The sequence below is a fragment of the Phoca vitulina genome, unplaced genomic scaffold (assembly GCF_004348235.1).
Source record: "Phoca vitulina isolate PV1807 unplaced genomic scaffold, GSC_HSeal_1.0 scaffold11, whole genome shotgun sequence".
Taxonomy (NCBI): Eukaryota; Metazoa; Chordata; class Mammalia; order Carnivora; family Phocidae; genus Phoca; species Phoca vitulina.
In genome coordinates, this window is record NW_022589714.1 from 44811842 (window position 1) to 44834848 (window position 23007).

Genomic DNA, 23007 nt, shown 5'->3' on the forward strand with positions numbered 1-23007 from the left:
AGGATCCATGTGTCACTCAAGGAAATGATTGCTGCAGGCACAGAATTAATTAATACATTTCTAGGCCTTCCACAATGGAGTAGGAATACTTTCAAAGCAAAGAACTTAATAAATATGCATAAAAAAAAACTAAACATCTGGGGCGCCTGGGTGGCTCAGTCGTTAAGCGTCTGCCTTCGGCTCAGGTCATGATCCCAGGGTCCTGGGATCGAGCCCCGCATCGGGCTCCCTGCTCAGCGGGAAGCCTGCTTCTCCCTCTCCCTCTCCCCCTGCTTGTGTTCCCTCTCTCGCTGTGTCTCTCTCTGTCGTAAATAAATAAAATATTTTAAAAAAATAAAAATAAAAAAAATAACTAAACATCTAAAATAACTAACTTCAATAAGCCAATTTATATGTAGGTATATTTTAATCTCAGAAACAAGACAAAAAGAGGATGTAATGATCCCATTGCAAGCCAAAACGGACACACAGCTCTACACAATAATCTCCTCACATCATTATGTGCAGAAGAGGCTCACTGCTCTTTCTACCACACTCCAAAATGCCCTCTGCCTCTGCACTAAACAACATTAAGACACACCATAACTGACTGCTGTTCTTTACAGACCTTTAGGGGTTGATATGACTGACCAGAATTAAAATTGACTATCTCATTACCTCCTCAAAAGAACCACAGATCATTTCAACTACGTGAACAAATATAAGAACTGCCGCACAGAGAATATTTTCCAAAGATATAGCTTTTAATATACAAGAGGGACAGGATCCTTCCTTTTCTGTATTTTCTTCTATACATTATTCAGCACAGTCAAGAAGTATCTATTTTAAACCCTTCCTAGACTTGTTTTGCTATAATGCTGACAGAGATGCCTTCTCTTACCAATAACACAAACAAAAAGTTCTTTGACCTATTCAGGAGCTACTAGTAACTCTACTTAGCTTATACCAAGAAATAATAAAGAATGGTGTATCTACGAAGTTAAAGGTAGAAACAAAGCATCCATAGGATTCTAAAACTAGTTATCTACTCGGGATAACTAGTAACCTGAACTGATTGCATTTCTGCTGTGCATTCCCCATCAGTATATTAACACAATTCAAAAAAATCAATATCCTTTATCTCCTTCCTCACCTTTTCCTATTAGTTTACATGTGCAAAATGAGCAATTTCCCAAATTTTCTAGTAGTAAAAAACTTCCTTTCAAATGAAACCTTACAGACAACATGAATATAAAATGAAAATAAGTGTTCTACAGTAAATATATTTTCAAAGTTCAAATGTAAAGCCTTCAAATATTATAAAGTCAATTACCAAAAATACAAGGTTAATTTGATTAACATATACTGAAATCAAGGGTTATGAATAAGAATCATATATGCAATGCAAATATTATACAAACAGGAACTGACACATAGATGGAAATCAAGAAAATCCTGATTCACACATATACCTTGCTAACAGTAACAGATTGATTTTTATTTTAAACAGGTTACCTCAGAGCCTTGGGATGCTCTTTAAACAGATGGCAAAAAGGGGCGCCTGGGTGGCTCAGTTGGTTAAGCAACTGCCTTCGGCTCAGGTCATGATCCTGGAGTCCCTGGATCGAGTCCCACATCAGGCTCCCTGCTCGGCAGGGAGTCTGCTTCTCCCTCTGACCCTCCCCCCTCTCATGTGCTCTCTCTCATTCTCTCTCTCTCAAATAAATAAATAAAATCTTTAAAAAAAAAAAAAAAAACAGACGGCAAAAAGAAAAGAACAAATTTTGAGATCTGCACAAAAATGACCTACTGTAATAGCAACAATGCATTAGTAGTTGCTAATATATTAAAACTGGGTTTACTTTTAAAATAAAATTCTTTTAAAAGATTTTATTTTTTAAGTAATCTCTATACCCAAAGTGGGGCTCAAACTCACAACCCTGAGATCAAGACTCACAAGCTCCTCCAACTGAGCTAGACAGGCGCCCCTAAAATAAAATTTTTTTTTTAAGATTTTTTTATTTATTTATTTGAAATAGAGAGCATGGGGGCGGGGGGAGGGGCAGAGGGAGAAGAAGCAGCAGGCTCCCCACTGAGCAGGAAGACCGATGCGGGGCTTGATCCCAGGACCTGGGATCATGACCTGAGCCAAAGGCAAATGCTTAACGACTGAGCCACCCAGGTGCCCCCAAAATAAAATTCTTAATAAATGTTTATGAAAGCCTTAAAAGCACCTCCACAGAACACTGAGCAACTATTTCAAATCACTATTCTAAGCCAGCTCTTACTACATTATAACATTTTAAGTTTAACCCACCTCCCACGAACATCTCCAATTAGGCTGGGGTGAGGGGAGGGGTGTCTATTCTTTCTAAAATTAAAAATAGAATAATGGTAGGGGCGCCTGGGTGGCTCAGTTCGTTGGGCAGCTGCCTTCGGCTCGGGTCATGATCCCGGAGTCCCAGGATCGAGTCCCGCATCAGGCTCCCTGCTCGGTGGCTCTCTCTCTCAAATAAATAAAATAAAATCTTTAAAAAAATAAAAATAAAAATAGAATAATGGTTACTTAAACCTGAAATCCAACTATGTCTGGTAAATCAGTATAAACTGTTGTCCCTCATATTCAAAGATGAAACTGATGTCTGTGCCTCCAGTGAATCTACAGAGTCCACAAGATTAGCCATCTCACCTAAAGATGCACCTAGCAAGTTTGAGGGGCTGGTAAACCCTACAGGTATCATCTCTGCCCCAATCACATAAGTCAAGTGCAACAAAGTACAGCCAGCTGGCCAAGTCCAGGCTACCCCACCTGATTTTTAATGATCAAAATCTAAGAATGATGTTATGGATTGAACTGTGCCCCCCACCCATCCCCAAATATTTTGAAGTCCTAACTCCCAATATCTCAGAATGTGACCTAATTTGGATACAGGGTCTTTACAGAGGTAATCAGGTTAAAATGAGGCAGTGACAGTGGGCACTAAAACAGTATGACTGGGAAATCTATACACAAATATAGACATGTACCCACAGTAGACAATGAAGAGACAGAAAGATGGCCACTTACAAGCCAATAAGAAAGGCTAGAAAAGATCCTTCCCTTACTAAGAAGCAACCGACCCTGTCGGTACCTTGATTTCTGACTTCTAGCCTACAGAACCCTGAAGCAATAAATTTGTTATTTAAGCCACTCAAGTTGTGGTACTTTCTTACAGCAGCCCTAGCAGATCAATACAAGTGGTTTTTACATTTTCAAGTGATTGGGGGAAAAAGTCAAAAAATATTATTTTGTAACATGTTAAAATTATATGAATTCACATTTCAGTGTTGATAATTATTATGTAATAATAATTACTCATCTCTGTATTGTCTATGACTGCTTCTGTGCTGCAATGGCAGAACTGAGAAGCTGCAACATAAGTCCCTAAAATATTTACTGTCTAGCTCTTTATTGAGAAGTTTCCTAATCTGAGAATAACTATTTGTCACAAAGCATCACACCACACAGTAAAGATGGACCCCAAGAAGGTCAATCTCTTACCATTTTCTGTTACCACTTTCTTTCAGCTGCTCTTCAGTATCCTGCTTTTCTCCTGAAAATTAGCTATGTCATATCTACTTTCCAAGATTACTGTGTATACATCAAGTGAGTGCTAAATATAAATGCCTCATTAAGCAACAAAATATAATAAACATAAAAATTATAAAATTCCACCCACACAGAACATAAACAAGTTGTAACAAACAATTTTAAGGTTAAAATCTTATATAATGGGACGCCTGGGTGGCTCAGTCCGTTAAGCATCTGCCTTCGGCTCAGGTCATGATCCCAGGGTCCTGGGATCGAGTCCCGCATCAGGCTCCTTGCTCAGCAGGGAGCCTGCTTCTCCCTCTGCCTGCTCTTCTGCCTGCTTGTGCGCTTTCTCCCCCCCCCCGGCAAATAAATATATAAATAAATCTTAAAAAAAAAAAAACTTACGTACTCCTGGACCATGAACCTGATAAACCCACCAATGTTAGCAGAACTTATGTGACTGATAAAACTAGATAAAATACCTCATATAACTGTCAATGACAAATCCAAGAATTATAACCACATAAATGATTCCACTAAAATTCAATAAGCCTAGGGGCACCTGGGTGGCTCAGTCGTTAAGTGTCTGCCTTCGGCTCAGGTCATGATCCCAGAGTCCTGGGATCGAGCCCCGCCATCAGGCTCCCTGCTCAGCGGGAAGCCTGCTTCTCCCTCTCCCACTCCCCCTGCTTGTGTTCCCTCTCTCGCTGTGTCTCCCTCTCTCGCTGTGTCTCCCTCTGTCAAATAAATAAATAAAATCTTAAAAAATAATAAAAATAAAAATAAAATAATAAAATAAAATTCAATAAGCCTAAGCAAGCAAACAAGTGTTACGTATGAATTAAGGCTGTGTTTACCTTTTATTATAAAACTACCAAATTGTCGATCAAATACTAAGGGGTTAGCACATGGCAAGAATGATAAATTGTGTTTGCAATAACTCTTTGATCTCAATTTCCTAGAAGCTAAAACTTCCTAGTATTTGTTCACTAAAAAAACAATTAGGTACCACTGCTTTGGTCAATTGTCTGGCAATATCTACTACAGCTGAACAAAAGGGTCATACCCTATGACCCAGTAATTCAATTACTCATACATACCCAATATAAGTGCATACATATGTACACCAAAAGACTTGTAGAAAAATCTTCAAGCACCACTTTTTTATAATAGGCCCAAAATGGAAATCCAAATACCCATTTACAGTAGAAGGGATAGATGAATTATAGTAAATTCACACAATGAAATGTTTTTCCGCAACAAGAATGAACAAACTACTCCTACACACAACATGGAATAATCTCACAAACACAGACACCAGACAAAAAGCAAAATACATGAATAATATCAGTTATACAAGGTTCAATAACAGGCACTAGAAGATAGGAGACTACTTTAGAGAAGCAGTTGGGAGTAGTGATTGGGTAAGGATATGAAAGGGGCTTCTGAAATGCTGGTAATGTTCTATTTCTCTCTGTAAGTCAGTTCAATTTGTAATAGCATCCTGAGCTGTAGAGTTACAATTGGTGCACTTTGTGTGTGTATGTGCACGTATATGATGTATCATACTCCAGTGAAATGGTTAAACAAAATATTAAGTTCCACTTCCAGGAGGTGCTTCCTAAGATTACTGGAAATGGACCGTAATGTGCTCTTATTGGACCAACTGTCCCAAAGATAACTGTAAACTTGACAAAATTAAAAAGTAACTACCTGAAGACAATGGAAAGCAATCAAAGCAGAAAAGACACTATAGGGGAGTTAATGAAAAAAGGAAGGGCACTGAGGAAATTTTTTATTTATTTATTTTTTTGGTTTTTTGCCTGAAGGAAGGCCCCGTTAAGCACTGTTAGGTAAAAGAATGTGAACAGAAACCACACTCTTACTGGCATTTAAGAACCAGAGGACAGAATTCTGAGTGACTCCACCAGGTGGGAATTGAGGGATAAAATCAAGGAAATAAGACATCCACAAAGGGATAGGTCCAAAGTCTACACGTAAACTTGGCCCTAAATCTCTAGCTGATCCCTGAAAGAGGCATGTGTGAAATAGACTACATGCATCCCAGATAAGACTAAAAACTGAATATAGATTTAAGCTGGTGACCACAGGGAAAAATGATTTGGAGCTTGAGCCTATCCTACTAAAACAAAGTCAATATTCTTTGGAGGTACACCATAGATCCAAAATCCTTATAATAAATTGTTCATAATGTCCAAGATGCAATTCTGAATTACTAAATAAAAAAAAAAAAAATACAGGAAAATGTGGCCCACAGAAAAGACAACCAAAAGAAACCAAGACAATCTGGATGTTGTTATTAGTAGAGGTTGTTTTTTATTTTTAACCTTCACCAAGGTTTCTCTAATGTTAACATCTTACATAACCCCCACAGAGCTGTAAAAACCAGGAAACTAATGATAAAATACTATTAATTATTTTACAAACCTTATGTAAATTCTGTCAATCAAGGCACTAATATCCTTTTTCTGGCCCAACTTTCTTTAAAGAAAAAAAAAAAAAGATTATGTATTTATTTATTTGACAGAGAGAGGGAGAGCACAAGCAGGGGGAATGGCAGGCAGAGGGAGCCGGATGTGGGACTCGATTCCAGGACCCCGGATCATGACCTGAGCTGAAGGCAGTCGCTTAACCAACTGAGCCACCCAGGCGCCCCTCTGGCCCAACTTTCAATCCAAGATCCCACAATGCATTTAGCTGTCAGGTATTGTTAGTCTCCTCCAACCTGAATATAATTCCTCAGTATTTACAGACAAGAATTTTAAAAGCTGCTACTTATAACCATGCTCAAGGATTGAGGAAAATATGCTCATAACAAACAGGAAATATCAGTAGAGAAATAGAAACTACAAAAAGAACCCAATGGAAATTCTAGATTGAGAAATACAATACCCAAAACAAAAACATCCACTGAATGCAGACTAACAATGGCAAAAGTGTTGTTACTAAATGATCTATCACAGTTGCTAACTCAGGAAACAAACAGGTGAGCCTTGGCGAGCTGCCTCAGCCAACTGCTCCATCCCAGGAAATCCCGAGGGGGCTGAAGGAATCAAAAGCATAGCTCCTGGCTCCATTTGCCAACAATGCTGTGGAACAAACCCAAATAAACTCATTCCGAGAAGTTTATAACTCAAGACAGTTTGGAAAAGAGAAAGGGAGAAATTTATTTTGGGTGCTGGCAGCTGGGGGAGGTGGCAGGCTCAAGCCCTAACAACCAACCTCTGTGCCCACAAAATGGACACCTAGAGGTTTATAGGAGAGGTTCCAGGGGGTTCATGCAAGAGAGCAGGCAGAGGGTACGTGATCATGGGTGGGGTCAGTGTGTGTATCATGGGTAAGGAAGGTGACGCACAGGATGTGGTCTTCTGGGCATTCTATTGCTATCAGGGCTTTTCTGGTCTGGCAGCTGGGACGTTCTCGGTCACTGCAAAGTATCTTCACCAATGCCTCAAAAAAGAGTAAGAAATAAGCACAATGGGTTTTACTTAGAGCGTGAATTAAACAGTCTTGTCTATCTTGTCTGTTTTTGGTTTTAACTTCTGGGGTCTATAGTTGAGCAAGAGGGCTTGCTAACAGAGTCATTACACTTGAAGATCAATGGCAATTATCTAATCCAAAAAAGAGAGGAAAAAACAACAATGAGAAAACTGAACAGTCATACGTGATATGTTGTAAAAATCAAAGATCTAAACATATGCATAAGTATAATTGGAATCCCATAATTAGAAATGAGAGAGAATGGAACAGAAAAAAATTTCAAAGAAATAATGGCTGAAAATCTCCCAAATGTAGTATAAGATGGAAATGTGCAGATGCTGGGAGCTCAGTGAACCACAAGCAGGACAAACAGAAAATACCTGCGTACATCAAAATCAAACTGCCAACAACCAAAAAAAAGAAAATTATTAAAACAACCAGATAAAAATGACAAATCACATGTAAGAAAACAGTAATATGAATTACTGGTGACTTCTCATAAAAAATAATGGAGGTCAAAAGACAGGAGAAGGGCATTTTTTAAGTGCTAAAAGAAAAAAACTCTTGACAACCCAAAATTCTATATTCAGCAAAAATATCCTTCAAGAATGAAGACAAAATAAAAATATTTGCAGCAAAACAAAAGCTAAGAGAATTCATCACCAGCAAACCTACAATATAAGAAATACCAAAGGAGGGACAGCACCTGGGTGGCTCAGTCGGTTGAGTATCTGACTCTTGATTTCAGCTCAGGTCAGGATCTCAGGGCACTGAACAGAGAATCTGCTTGGGATTCTCTTTCCCTGTCCCTCTGCCCCTCCCTCCCTCCCTCCATGTACTAATATTCTCTCTCAAATAAATAAATCTTTAAAAAAAAGAAAAAAATACTAAAGGAAGTTTACTTAGCAGAAGGCAAATGATACAAGATGGAAATTCTGATCTTCAGAACAAAAAAAGAAAACTGAAAAACAGAAAATGTTAAGTATATGGGAAAATATAAAATTTTGTATTTTATTTATATATTATAAATATTTATATTTATATATAATATATATTATAAATATATATTATATATTTATTTATATATATTTCCCACATATTCTCTTAATTTCTTAAAACATGCATGACTTTTAAAAACTTTGAGATGAATGAAAATGAAACCTATCAAAAGTTCTGAGATAAAGAGCTCTTGTTGCTGAACTCTGGTTGCAAATAAGTGCGGCCTGCTGGGAACAGGACTCCTATAATGCCAAATAATGTCCGGAAGGCTGTGGTCCAAGGCCACTTTTGCTGGCTATAAGGAGGGTCTCCGGAACCAGAGGGAGCACACAGCTCTTCTTAAAATAGAAGGTGTTTATGCTCAAGATGAAACAGAATTCTATCTAGGCAAGAGATGTGCTTATGTGTACAAAGCAAAGAACAACACAGTGACTCCTGGTGGCAAACCAAACAAAACCAGAGTAATCTGGGGAAAAGTAACTCATGCTCATGGAACAGTGGCATGGTTTGTGCCAAATTCCAAAGCAACCTTCCTGCTAAAGCCACTGGCCACAGAATCCGTGTGATGCTGTACCCCTCAAGGATTTAAATTTAATGAAAAGTAAACAAAGGGGTAGATTTGTTTAAAAAAAAAAAAAAAGTTCTGAGATACAGCCAGATCAATTCTCAGAGGAAAAAGGTTAACTGTAAATGACTATATTAAAAAGGGAAAAAGATCAAAAAGGAACTATTTCAAATCTATATAACCTAATCTTTCACCTTAAGACACAAAAAAGAACAGCAAATGAAACTAAACCCAAAGCAAACAGAAGGAAGGAAATATAATGATTAGAGCAAAACCAATGCAATAGAGAAAAGAAAAATAGAGAAAATCAACAAAATCAAAAAGTGGTTCCTTGAAAAGACTTTTTTTCAATGTCAAACCTTTAGCTAAATGACCAAGTAGAGAGAATAATCAAATTACTAAAATCAGGAATGAAAGAAGGACATCACTACCCACCTTACAGAAATAAAATGGATTATAAAGGAATACTAATTTAGAAAAATTCTATGCCAAGTTAGGTAATCTAGATGAAACGGACCAATTCCTAGCAAGACACTACCCAAACCAGCACAAGAAGGAAAAAAAAAAAATCTAAAATAGATCTACAAGTAAAAAGATCAAATTCTTTCCCAGAGAAAAGCGAGGCCCAAATGGCTTCACTCGTGAATTCTACCAAACATTTTTAAAATATTACCAATTCTTCATAAACTTTTACCCCCAAAAAATAGAAGAGAAGGGAACATATCCCAATTCAGGCTATGAGGACAGTATTACCCTGAGCCCGAAACTAAGTGAAGACATCAAAATGAAAGAAAACTACAGCTAATATCCCTATGACTACAAATACAAAGATCTTCAATAAAATACTCGCAAACCAAATCCACCAAAAAAGCATTATACACTATGACAAAGTGGGATTTATCCCAGGATAGCAATATTTAACACCTAAAAATCAATTCATGTAAATACACCATATTAATAGACTAAAGGACAAAAACCATACAATCTCAATAGACAAGGGAAAAGTTTCTAACAAAATCCAACACTCTTTCATGATAAAAACTCAACAAAGTAAATGTAGAAGGGAACTTCCTCACTCTGGTAAGGGGCATCTATGAGAAACCCACAGCTAACATCACATTTAGTGTTAAAGTACTAAATACTTTCTCCCTCAGGTCAGGAACTGTGGGAGGATAAATGATGATTACCCAAAAATACCCAAATCGTAATCCCCAGAACCTGTGAATATGTTACTTTACATGGCAAAAGGAAATTTGCAGATATGATTAAGGATCTTGAGATGAGCAGATTATCTGGGTAGGCCCAATATACTCATCCCAGTGCCATTTGTTGAAAAGACTATTCATTCCCCCATTGAATTGTCCTGGCACTTTAGTCAAAGACTAATTGAACATAAATGAGCGAGTTTAGTTTTGGACTCTGAATTCCACTGATCATGTATGTATCTGCTACAACCACACTGTCTTAATCACTGTAGCTTTATAGTATGTTTTGAAATCAGGAGGTGTGAGTCATCCAGTTTCGTTACTATTTTTTTTTTTCAAGACTGTTTTGGTTGTCTGGGTCCCTTGAATCTCTAAATGAGTTTTAGGACCTGCTTGTCAATTTCTTCAAAAAGCCAGACAGATTTTGATAAGATAAATCAGTTTGGAGAGTTCTGCTTTCTTAGCAATACGGTCCTCCACTTAGTTCTTTAATTTTTCTCCGTGATGTTGTATAGTTTCACTGTACAAGTCTTAGCATTTCTTTTGTTAAATTTATACCCAAACATTTTATTGATCTTGATGTTATAAATGGAATTATGTTCATAATTTCATTATCTGTTTATTACTAGTGTGTAGAAAAAATAGTTGACCCTTGAACCAAATGTGTTCAAACTGCATGGGTCCACTTAAATGTAGATTTTTTTCAATAAACACAGTATAGTACTGTAAATGTATTTTCTCATGATTTCCTTAGCATCTTATTTATATTATTGTAAGAGTACACTATATAAAGCAGATACAGAATATGTGTTAAATGACTCTTATGTTATCAGTAAGGCTTTCAGTCAACAATAGGCAATTAGTTAAGTTTTTGGGAAGTCAAAAGTCACATGTGGATTTCTGACTGCATGGGGGTGGGCACTCCTACCTTCACGTTGTCTTGAGGGTCAATTGTACATTTATTTTTTTAAATTTTTTTTTAAGATTTTATTTATTTGACAGAGAGAGAGAGCACAAGCAGGGGGAGCAGCAGGCAGACGGAGAGGGAGTGGGGCTCAATCCCAGGACCCTGGGATCATGACCTGAGCTAAAGGCAGACACTTAATGACTGAGCCACCCAGGTACCCCTCAATTGTACATTTATTTGATGTTGATTTTGTCCTGTGACCTTGCTGAATTAGTTGCAACAGCATTTTAGTGGATTTCTTGGGATTTACAAAATCACAAATGAGATTAGAAAAGGCTCTGAAATGAATCAAAATAAAAATACAATATACCCAAATTTGTGGAATATAGCTGAAGAAATACTGAAAGAAAAATGTGTGCTTTTAAATGACAATATTTGAAAAGAAAGGTATCTATTGTCCTAAGAGTCTGCCCTAAGAAGCTAGAAAAACAACAAGAACACACAAAAAAACCCAGATTAGAAAGAAGGAAATAAAAATAGGAGCAGGGCCATCTGGCTGGTTCAATCAGGTAGAACATGTGACTCTTGATCTTGGGGTCCTGAGTTCAAGCCCCACGTTGGGCATAGAGATTACTTCAAAAAAATTTTTTAAATAAAAATAGGAGCAAACATCAGTACAAGAAAATTAGACAACAGAGAAAATGAATAAAGGAAAAAACTGGGTTTATTTTTTTAAGATTAACAAAACTGACAAATACCTATCAGCAATATCAGAAACAGGCAATATCACTACAGACCCTACATGTGTTAAACAAATATAATGAACAACTTTATGCCAATAAATTCAACAACTTGATGACAGGGACAAATTCTGTGAGAAATACAACTGTATAAAACTGACATAACACAGACTAAAATATCCTAATAACCCTAACTCTACAAAAAAAATTGAAATCCTCATCAAATGAATTCCCACAAAGAAAACTACAGGCCAAGATGGTTTCACTGGCTAATTCCCTCAAACACTTAAGGAATAACTAATGCCAGATGATTATCATAATATTATGATAGGTCATGATCAAACAAGGTTTATCCCAGGAATATAAGGTTGTTTTAACATTAAACAAATAACTCATCATCATTCATACTACATCACTGCAGAAGACATTTCTTCATCACAAAAATCTAATAATGTCCTTCATTTTCTCAAATTCTTTGGTGGCTCCCCATACCTACATAAGAGAGAGAAACTTTAACATGGCTTGGAAGGATCCTTTCATAACCCTGCCCCTGCACAGCACCCACATCTCTGGCTACCAACCTCCAATATGCAACCCATAAACCTGCTACAATAGCCACGCCCTGTGCCTAAGACCTGCCACTCCCCTCCTTCCTTCCATTCACAAATTCCAAATCTCCACCTCAGCTGAGTTCCTCTGAAAGCCTTCCTGACTTGGTCAGGTTGATTTTATTACTCCTCTCTCTGCATTCCCACTGCATCGTTTGTAACCCTCAGTTTGTAACCCTCAGTATAACAGATAGTACCATTATTTCTTTGTTTTTCTCTCTATTCAACTATCACTGCTACAGGACAGGGACCAGATCTTTTTACCATACGAACAGAATAAAAAAAGCTATTTATCTGAGATACTGGTGCACTCACATCATTTCAACAGATGCAGAAAAATCATTTGTCAAAAGTCAATTTACATTTGTGAAGAAAAAAAACTCTCAGCAAATTAAGAATTAAAATAAATTTCTTCAAGCTAAGAAAGTCATCTAAGAAAAATCTACAACATATTTGACTTCCAAGTAGCACTAACCTCAGTAACAATATTCAGCATTTATATGTGCTTATTTATCTCATTGGTCCTCACAACAGCCTTGTTTAAAAAAAAAAAAAAGTATGGAAACATTATTGTATTGTTCCAATTGGTCTAAGACCAACTCTGGGTTAGAAATATTAAGGGTTAGAAATATTCAGTCATATACCTAAGTAAGAAAGCCAGTACTAGTACTAGAATCCAGTCTTTGACCTAAAGTACTTTTCCACTAGAGTATGCGGTCTCTTATCATCAGGCTCATTTCACAATAAACAATTAGTCTCTACCACAAACCATACTTTGGTATCCTTGTCAAAGACTGAGTGCTGCTGGTCCCTGGTGTGGCAATTCTTAAAGTTTTCTAGTAATGCCATTCGTTTAATTATAGCAAAGAGTAAGATACTCAAGACAACGATTATATTTCATTAGTTGATAAAATAGGACAAGTAACACTAACATGGAATAAATAATCCTAAAAGCCACATTAAAAAGAACCTCAAATCCCCCTTCCTCAGAATGGCTGTGACAGAGAAAGAGCACAACCACTGGCCTGTAGTCTTTCCCTTTATAGGTCTAAAATGCAGGAGATAAACAGGTAACTCAAGGCCTCAGTTAAATTTTATCTCCAATCCACTACCTGAGGAGGCCTTAATTGAGCAACTTAACAGAGAAACCAGAGTGACATGGCCACTTCTGAGTTTCTGATTCATATGAATCTCTCATGCAGGAAAATATGAATGCTGTCTTAACACCACACCTTTCCATCTGTGATACACCCACAGCCAGCAAGTTCCACAATGAGGTTGGACTTGATTCTTCACTGCACAACATGCACTTCACTTCAAAGCACACAGGGAAATCCAATTCCCTTGAAATAATCTATTAACAGAAATACAAAAAAAAAAAGATTTTTCTTTAAAGTAGCTTTGCCAACCAGCTGCCTATAGGCCAGTCATTTCTATGCATCCTCTTTCGTTTTTGCAACTCTGAGTCATCATTTATCCAGGACAAAACATTAAACAATTAAGATATCTGACCTTACTACCGTTGAAAGTCAGTGACCACAGAGGTATCTCTCACTGACATTTACAGTGACTGAAGTAAAAATAAGGACCTCTTTTCTTCAAGTGACACAGAAAACTCAAAGTTCACTGGATAATACACTACACCAAGGAGAGTGCACCAGTGTCTCGGATAAATAGCTTTCTCATGACTATTTTATGGATAAGCCAATAGCGTAACTTCAAACTTCTCTTTAATTCCAAGAATTCAAAAATGTTTAGACAATATCTTTAAAAATAAGAAGTCCTTTTTAAATTTCATTCTTTTCTTATTAATCACCTAAGCAAAAAAGGGAGTTAACAAGGTAATTTAGAATTCCCTCAAGTACGACATCATGTACAATGTTGAGCGAACTATAAACCAAAATTCCTAACTTCAGAATATCACCCTCGAGTCTAATTACGAGAAGAAATTTAAAATGTTCAAAGAATGATAAGCTTAACCAATCACCTTCTGACACACAGTTTTTTTTGTAAAGCTTGCCTCTAGCTGAATGATTCCAACCACCCATCTCACCATCAGCCTGGGGCTGGCACAGCTGCTGCTATCTCAAGGATAAAGTTAGGAGCTGCCACCTTAAAACAGAGAGAAGTTGCCACAAGAGATATGACACTGAGGCACACAGACCAGAAATTAAGTAAATCAGCCAGAGACTCAGGAACACTGAAAGGTGAAAGCCCCATTCCCAGTTTCATAATCTGAGTAAAGAAACTTTTGCACCCACTATTCTACCCCCAAACCTGCCTATGGACCACATTCCCTGTGACCCAGTCCAATTCTCTGTTCCCAATGGCAACACCCTTTCCTCCTGCTTCCTCAGCACTATGAAGCTCTAAGAAATTGTCCTTTGTGTCCCTGGTCTGCAGCTGAACTCTAAGGCCAATTTATTTTCCCCACTCCAACTGCTCAAACCACATCCCCAACCCATAGTCAAATTTCACATAAAATCCTTCAAAGATACATTACAAATCTTACAGTGCATGTGAAATAGGCAGTTTCTAAATTTTCAGCAAAAAGGGAAACTCCATAGTTAAAACAAGGCAAAGAGAATGCTTAATTGCAATTACAGGTATTGTTGTATCTGAGTTTAAAAAGCATAATTGCAGGGGCGCCTGGGCGGCTCAGTCATTACGCGACTGCCTTCGGCTCAGGTCATGATCCCAGGCCTGGTCCTGGGATCAAGCCCCGCATCGGGCTCCCTGCTCAGAGTGGAGCCTGCTTCTCCCTCTCCCACTCCCCCTGCTTGTGTTCCCTCTCTCGCTGTGTCTCTCTCTGTCAAATAAATAAATAAAATCTTTGGGGGGGGGAAAAAAAAAGCATAACTGCAGGCCACCAGTCAGTTAAGTGTCTGACTCTCGATTTCTGCTTAGGTCATGATCTCAGGGTTGTGAGACTGGGCCCCGCAATGGGCTCCACGCCAGGCATGGACCTGCTTACAATTCTCTCTCTCTCCCCCCCCACCTAAAAATAATAATAATAAAAATAATTTAAAAACAGAAATAAAAAGTAAAACATAATTTCAACAGAAAAAAATTATAAATACGTGAAATGTTGACAAGTCTTATTTTATATATATATATATATATATATATATATATATATATATATATACGTGTATGATTTTTTTGAATTGGTCCTCATATAAAAAAGGCTGTTCAACCCTTGTGCACTGTTGGTAGAAATGTAAATTGGTGCAACCACTCTGGAAAACAGTATGGAGGTCCCTTAGAACATGAAAAATAAAACTACTGGGGCACCTGGGTGGCTCAGTCGTTAAGCGTCTGCCTTCGGCTCAGGTCATGATCCCAGGGTCCTGGGATCAAGCCCCACATCGGGCTCCTTGCTCAGCTGGGAGCCTGCTTCTCCCTCTCCCTCTGCTGCTCCCCCTGCTTATACGTGTGCACTCTCTGTCAAATAAATAAATAAAATCTAAAAAAAAAAAAAAAAAGAAGCCTACCACATGATCAGCAATTCCACTTCTGGGTATTTATCTGAAGGAAACAGAAAACCATCTTTTTTTTTTTTTTAAGATTTTATTTATTTATTTATTTGAGAGAGAGAGTGTGTGCACACAAGCAGGGGGAGCAGCAGGCAGAGGGAGAGGGAGAAGCAGGCTCCCTGAGGAGCAGGGAGCCCAATGCGGGGCTCAATCCCACGACCCCTGGGTCCTGGGGTCATGACCTGAGCCAAAGGCAGTCGCCCAACCAACTGAGCCACCCAGGCACCCCCAGAATCACTATCTTGAAAAGAAATAAGCACTCCCAAGTTCACTGCAGCATTACTTACAATGGCTAATACATGGAAATGACCTATCACCGGATGACTGGATACAGAAAATGTGTTATATATACACATTTATTATTATTCAGTCATGATAAAGAGGGAAATCCTGCCATTGGAGACAACACAGATGGACCTTGAAGGCAGTATGCTAAGTGAAATAAGCCACACAGAGAAAGACAAATACTATATTGATCTCACTTAGATGTGGAATCTAAAGAAGAAGAAACAACCCAATTCATAAATACAGAGAACAGACTGGTGGTTGCCAGAGGTGGCAGGTACGGAGGATGGGCAAAATGGATGAAGGGGGACAAAAGGTACAAACTTCCAGTTTAAGATCACTAAGTCCTGGGCATGTAACGTACAGCATGGTGACTATAGATAACGACAGTGTATTGTGTATGTGAAAAGCTGCTAAGAAAGTAGATCTTAAAAGTTGTCATCATAAAAAAAAAATTTGTAACTAAGTGTGGTGATAGATGGTAAACTTATTGTGGTAATCATTTCACAATGTAAACATTTATCAAATCATTATGTCACACATCTAAAACGAATACAATGTCATGTGTCAATTATATTTCAATTAAATTTTTTAAAGGGCTGTTCAACAGAGACATGATATACTTGACAATCTACTGTATCTCCTCTCCTAATCATTCCTCATCATGTCCCATAAGGAAGAATCTTGCAGGAAAATCTACAATCCTTCCCATGTAGAATTATGGTAACTACTAAACAGTTCTCATATTAAGAAACCATCATTTTGCTTATCTTAGATGCCCAGAAAAGTGGACTATTATGGAAAATATTGTCTGTTAAGAACATTAAGGGCAAATGTCTATATATGTGAATGCAAAACGAAATCATACAAAACCCTATTTAATTTTTTAATTTAAATTCAAGAGAACTTTTAAGTTGTCCCTAATCTTAAAATTGACCAAAGTACATTTCATCAACTTCATAAACCTAGTAAGCATTTACCTTTAATCAACTGGGAAAGTATAGGACCCTCTACCTCAGTCCTCAGTAATCTAGAGAATCCCCTGCCCTCAGTGAGTTTACTGTATGTTATCAATCTAATGGACTGTTGGATGAATGCCTAGCCCTAGCTAGGCAGTTATTATAATCAAAGCTGCGACTGCTTACCCATTTGAAAATATGTCTGAGAAATAATTTTAGCTAAACTTGATGGAAAAATCTATGAAAGCTAAAACTTTTCAACAATAACAACAAAATAGAACATCAATACAAAGTTTCAAGTATTAACTTAAAGAATAAAATTAAAATCACATAAAATATTCTTATGCCATTCCCTTGAGTGTATTTAAAAAACAAAATTATTCCAGGGCCAGATCCAGACTCAACAAGAAAGAGTGCCATGGATCAATTTTCCTATTTCCACCAGTGACACTGGTGGGGAGAGAGGGTGTACAAAGCAGAACACATACAACACGTTTTCTGTCCCTACTACCAGTATTTCAATAAAGCTTTAACAAAATCTGAAACAGTGAAATATTAGAATAAAGCTCCAGTTACCCATACCTAATGCCTATTAAGAAATATTTCTAAATAAATGCTGGAGGCTGAAAATCACACAGTGTAATACCTATGCTCCATGGCCCTTTCACTAAGAGATCTTTAGTTACAGCGAGAAAAGCAGAGACTTCATCTGCACCCTTTATTTATACACAAGATAAAAATCCTAGAACTTCCGTAACTTGTGAATGGAAATGCTAATAGCTTTAACCCCTATAAATCTCACTTACTTCATCCTTGAAATGTACAGAGTCACACCACACCAGAAGATTAACACAAGGATTAAATCAAAAAGTATGTGAAGCTCCTGACACAGTGCTTTTCACTGTACCCTAAATAAATGACACTAATATCCCACTCATGCCTTTTGTCATGATGTCCCCTCTGCCTAGAATGCCTGTCCTTCTCCTCTCCCCTTCTGCCTGTCCAAACCACTTCCATTCTTCAGTCTTTTTCAAGTCACTCTTGATGCCTGCCTTATCTGTACCACACTTCATCAACTTTAATATCCAATTGTTCACTACCTATAACACTCATCATGCTATTTAACAAGATATTACTCTGAATTTACCTAATATTTCATTGGCATTTAGTACCGATCTCAAGCAAAGGAGAAGCTCAAAACCTTCATTGAGTATCTTCTCACCCCTGCACATCTACTTCAACACCTATCAGTGCTTTACAGAAACTAAAACAACATTCAGTAAATATATGAGTGAATGACCAAATAAAGGCACAGAAATTACAAGCTGTTCTGCATGGAAAAAGACTGGGTGAAAAAGGTAGCTCATGAGGTGGCTCTTGAGAACCCAGAAGAGTAAATGTATGACACATGATATAAAATCTAGTTTACCTTAAAAAAAAAAAACTAAATTAATATCCTCTGTGCATTAAATACCACTGCAAACAAGTTACAAGCAAGGAAAGGCATAATGCAATCAATTCCTTACTCAAAATGACACCTCCTCTAACATTAGCCACTTCTACAGAGAATATAAACTTTGACAGATAATCTCAGCTCAAAATTAGGGTTCTTTTCTCTAATTCGTTGTATTTCTAAAGAGTCAGCCAGCAGGGGGAGTTCAAGCTCACTTACACTAAATCACAAAATACCTAAGGCTAACAAAATTTTTAAATTCTGGAATTTCTTTTTTAATTAAACTCCTGAATATTAACCATAAAAAGTCAGTGGAGCCCATATGTTTGTAAGTCATATTTTATAATATTATTTCTGTACCATATAAATACTCCATAAAACTGTCACTTCTTGAGTTCTAAACATACATCTTTTTTACAGACAGAAAAAGAAATCAGTATTAATCAAAATTCAAGTGACAGGGGCACCTGGGTGGCTCAGTCATTAAGCGTCTGCCTTCGGCTCAGGTCATGATCCCAGGGTCCTGGGATCGAGCCCCACATCGGGGCCCTGCTCAGCGGGAAGCCTGCTTCTCCCTCTCCCTCTCCCCCTGCTTGTGTTCCCTCTCTCGCTGTGTCTCTCTGTCAAACAAACAAATAAAATCTTAAAAAAAAAAAAATTGAAGTGATAATGGAGAAAAGCTGCTACTTTCTAAACTGTTACCCAAACTGAAGTAACAACGCCGGTCTTATGAGCCCAGCACCCACTCATCCATTCAGTCTTCATCTATTGTTCATCCCAAAGTCTCATCTGCTGGTCTCCAGGCTGCTGCTATCATGACCCTCCCCAGGAAGCAAACCTCATTTTTAATCTGTGACCATAAGATTTATCAGAAAATAGTTAAGGCCCTGGAAATTATGTATATTTCTGAGACACAATTTAAGAAGCAGTATTCTCTACTGAGAACTAGAGATAAGCATGGCTACAAATGGTATGGAGGAAGGGGAGTGTAACAGGGGGATCAACAATAGGAAATTCTAATTGCCAAACACAGAATAGTCAGATAAAATTACTCTAACCAAAAGTGAGTCATGATTGTCAGTCTTTAATAAAAGGAACTAATGGAAAGAACCGAAATGTAATGCCCCAATTTTCTCTGCTCTGCTTAAAAAGTACTTCTGCATACAGTACCATATTTGATCCTTACAACAACCCTTCTGAAAAGCAGGTAACATGCCCATTTTAAAGTTAAGGGAACTGAAATGCAGAGAGGTTGTCTTATTCAAGATAACATAGCTAACAAGTGATAGGAACAAGATGTTAACTTGGGCTTTCTGGCTCCAAAGTCAAAAAGCTCTTTGCATCACAACAGGTCTTGCTGAAACAAGGACTATAACATGTGTACTGGAAATGTGGCCCACCTGCTCCCAAAGGCACAGAAATTATTTTATCAACAGCTATAAAAACAATTATATTCCAACAAGTTCGACACCCTAGAAGAAGGACATCAAACCAAAAAGCTTCTGCAAAGAAAACCATCAACAAAATGAAAAGGCAACCTATAAATGGAAAAAAATATTTGCAAATCAAAATTGCAAATGCTAATCAAAACCACAATTAGATATCACCTCACAACTGTTAGAATGACTATCGTCAAAAAGACGAGATAAAAAGTTTTGGCCAGGGGCGCCTGGGTGGCTCAGTTGGTTAAGCAACTGCCTTCGGCTCAGGTCATGATCGAGTCCCGCATCGGACTCCCTGCTCAGCGGGGAGTCTGCTTCTCCCTCTGATCCTCCCCCTCTCATGCTCTCTGTCTCCCATTCTGATAGATAGATTAGATAGATAGACAGATAGATATCTAGATAGATAGATAGATAGATAGATAGATAGATAGATAGATAGATAGATATCTAGATAGATAGATAGATAGATATCTAGATAGATAGATAGATAGATAAATAAATACATAAAAAGTTTTGGCCAGGATGTGAAGAAAATGGAACCCTTGTGCACTATTGAAGGGAATGTAAACTGGTGCAGCCACTACTGACAACAGTATGGTGGTTCCTCAAAAAACTAAACACAGAAGTACCTTATGATCCAGCAATCCCATTTCTGGATATATACCCAAATGAAATGAAAACAGGATTATCAAAGAGATACCTGCACTCCTTCACTGAAGCATTATTCACAATAGTCAAAATACGGAAACAACCTAAATGTCTATCAGTGGGCAAAGGGATAAAGAAGATATGGCATATATGTACAATGGATTATTATTCAGCCTTGAGAAAAAGGAAATTAATTCTGTCATTTGCAACAACATGGAAAGACCCCGAGGGCATTTTGTTAAGTGAAATAAGCCAGACAAAGGCAAATACTGCATGGCATCACTTAAATGTAGAATCTTAAAAACAAAGGGGCGCCTGGGTGGCTCAGTCAGTTAAGCGTCTGCCTTCAGCTCAGGTCATGATCCCAGGGTCCTGGGACTGAGCCCCGCATCGGAGTCCCTGCTCAGCGGGGAGCCTGCTTCTCCCTCTCCCACTCCCCCTGCTTGTGTTTCCTCTCTCGCTGTCTCTCTCTCTGTTAAATAAATAAATAAAATCTTTAAAAAAAAATAATAATAATAATCTTAAAAACAAAATAAAACAAAAATTCATAGAAACAGAGAATGGTTGCCAGGCGCTTGGTGGTGGGGGATATGGGGAGAGGTTGGTAAAAGGGTACATCATCTTCATGATCGTAGACCTAGGACTAGAAGTCAATGAAATATGCCCAATGCTGACCCTGGTAGCATATCTGTTCTTTTTTAGCTCTTCCAGTCCAAAGAAATGACAGTGCAATCACTGGCAAACTCAAAAATTATTATTTGTAGTCAAGCACTGTAAATACAAAAGAGCCGATTATGCATTAATAACTCTTCAAGGAATAAATACATTGGTCTTCAAAGCATTACACAAAGGACTGTTCTAAAACAACAGCTTAACCTTTTTTTACTTTTTCTTTACCTGGTTTAACAAAGAGGTTTCATACCCAGCAAATATTAAATATACAGTGTCTGAAAAATTGGACAGCAATACGTAACATTAAAGTTCAACAAATATAAATACATAACAGGATGTGTTCTATAATCAATGCTCCCACCTTTTAGTCATCTGGGTGGGAATGGAGGCTTTTGTTATATATTTGCAAATTAAAATTTTTTAAGAAAAAACTACCCTCCTCTTTCATGAGCTGGAAGGACAGATTTCAAAGTGGTTAACACTCCACAATCTGTTCAAATGAAGGTTTGTTTTGTTTCCAGTCTTATTCAAACCTTTGTGCACTTCAAATCTAACTCTTCCCCACATCTTGGCACTCCTATGAGAAGCCCTCAGGATCTACAACTTACCATCCTTCCCCCAGGAAAAGTGCCCCAAGAGGCTCTTCCAGCTTAAAGTTGCCTGTGTCTATCAGCAAAGATGACCCTACAATTCTAGTTGTGCCAGACTAAATCAGGAATTGGTGTTCCAGCCTAAGGCAGCCATGAACTAAACGGACACCTAGGGTCAAACCTGGCCTGACAGGGGTAAATGCACATGGAAGGGTGACAAATCTATCCCAACAGACCCTCCCATATACACTAGGGCACAAAGGTGGCAGGTCACCAGAGTTTAGGCAGTACTCCAAGGGATTCTAAGCTCTCCATGAGGATTACTTCATATCCTCTAGCCTGGAAATTACTAGGGTCCTGAGTGAATGCACACTTAACAAGCAAACAATACCCTGTACTACTGCCTGTGTCTCTTACTAAAGCCCCATGCCTGAAGGTGTATCTCCTCTGCAGGAAGCTAAAAAAAAGTCTATCTAACACAACCAAACTACTTCTCTAGACACACCAACACATTTACTCATCACACACAGGGACCTGGTCACTGGACAGCCGTGCCTTCACACAAACCACATCAACACTACACTACACTCCTCTGGTAGCAGGAGCAGGTAAAGTGGAGGACAGACCCTTCGCATTACCTAAAATTCTCCCTCATCACAATAACCTATAATAGTCCTGAGCTGTTTGAGGAAGATTCTCCAACTGATCCAAATGACATTACTCAGTGACCCCTCAATATATTTAGTTTGTTCTATAAATCACACATCATTTCAATGAACTTTTGAGATTCAGTCCAACCTATAGTGACACAGAATTCACCTCATGCTAAATATTATTTGAAATTGCTGGGCTATAATTTTTTTTTAAAGACCTTTATTCCCACATGGTTTGAATATTTATTTACACTATTTCCACAGTGTTTTCTTTAGATTCACTTGTAAAAAGTAACTGTCTGCCCAATACAAGAACTAGAGTTTTTATCATGACTATTCTTTTACATGTTTCCACAAAACCCAGCAGTGTTTTACCCTTAACAAGTGAACAGTTTTAGGGGCGTCTGGGTGGCTCAGATGGTTAAGCGTCTGCCTTTGGCTCAGGTCATGATCCCAGGGTCCTGGGATGGAGCCCCGCATCAGGCTCCCTGCGCAGCAGGAAGCCTGCTTCTCCCTCTCCTTCTACTACTCCCCCAGCTTGTGCTCTCTCGCTCTGTCAAATAAATAAATAAAATCTTAAATAAAAAAAAAAACAAGTGAACAGTTTTGTTAATAAACAATATTTATCCTAATCAGATTATTTTGAAGGACATTTAAAAATGGACTATTTTTATTACTCCATTATTCTGGA

The 23007-nt window shown here is 37.9% G+C and overlaps 1 protein-coding gene and 1 pseudogene across 2 annotated transcripts in view; one reads left to right on the forward strand and one right to left on the reverse strand.

Moving 5' to 3' along the window:
- Positions 1–23007, reverse strand: part of ZFAND3 (zinc finger AN1-type containing 3) — a 332222-nt gene that overhangs the window by 267245 nt on the left and 41970 nt on the right. The gene's annotated exons all lie outside the window — the stretch shown is intronic.
- On the forward strand, positions 8152–10535 carry LOC116635631 (annotated as a pseudogene).